Source organism: Etheostoma spectabile, chromosome 18 (assembly GCF_008692095.1).
Source record: "Etheostoma spectabile isolate EspeVRDwgs_2016 chromosome 18, UIUC_Espe_1.0, whole genome shotgun sequence".
In the NCBI taxonomy this organism is placed as follows: Eukaryota; Metazoa; Chordata; class Actinopteri; order Perciformes; family Percidae; genus Etheostoma; species Etheostoma spectabile.
In genome coordinates this window covers 26,136,578-26,137,035 of record NC_045750.1, presented here as the reverse complement: position 1 = coordinate 26,137,035, position 458 = coordinate 26,136,578, and the positions used below count along the sequence as shown (strand labels likewise).

The 458-nt window shown below is 37.8% G+C and overlaps 1 pseudogene; it reads left to right on the top strand.

Annotated features, from left to right (window-relative positions):
- Window positions 1–235: 235 nt before the first annotated feature.
- The window catches only part of LOC116706704 (trace amine-associated receptor 1-like), a 2,774-nt pseudogene continuing 2,551 nt past the window's right edge, over window positions 236–458 (top strand).

Sequence of the window (458 nt, the reverse complement as noted above, 5' to 3'; positions counted from 1 at the left end):
TAAATATGAAGTCCATGTCCTGCAGAGTGCCACAGTAACCAAGACCATCCATACTGGTGTATAGACTACCCAGAGGGTTTCATAGGTATGGTATGAACTTTTATTTAGAGCTATTATAAAATATAAAGACTGTTTGATTTGTGCATTAAAACTGAACATGTTATTTTTCTAGAACTGAACGTTTCTCTAGATACTTTTAAAATGTATGTACACTGAATTACAGGAAGACGCAAGCATGGATACAGGACTCAGCAGCATTAACAGGACTAATGATCTTACTCTGATACATCCCTGCTATAAAATAGATGCCTCATCCGGACTGACAAGCAACCCTTCCGGAATATGTGTATCGTTACATATTTTCCTTGGCTCGTTATCTGTTATAACTGTGTGTGGAAACCTTCTTGTTATAATCTCCATCATCTACTTCCAACAGCTCCACACTCCTACTAACTACC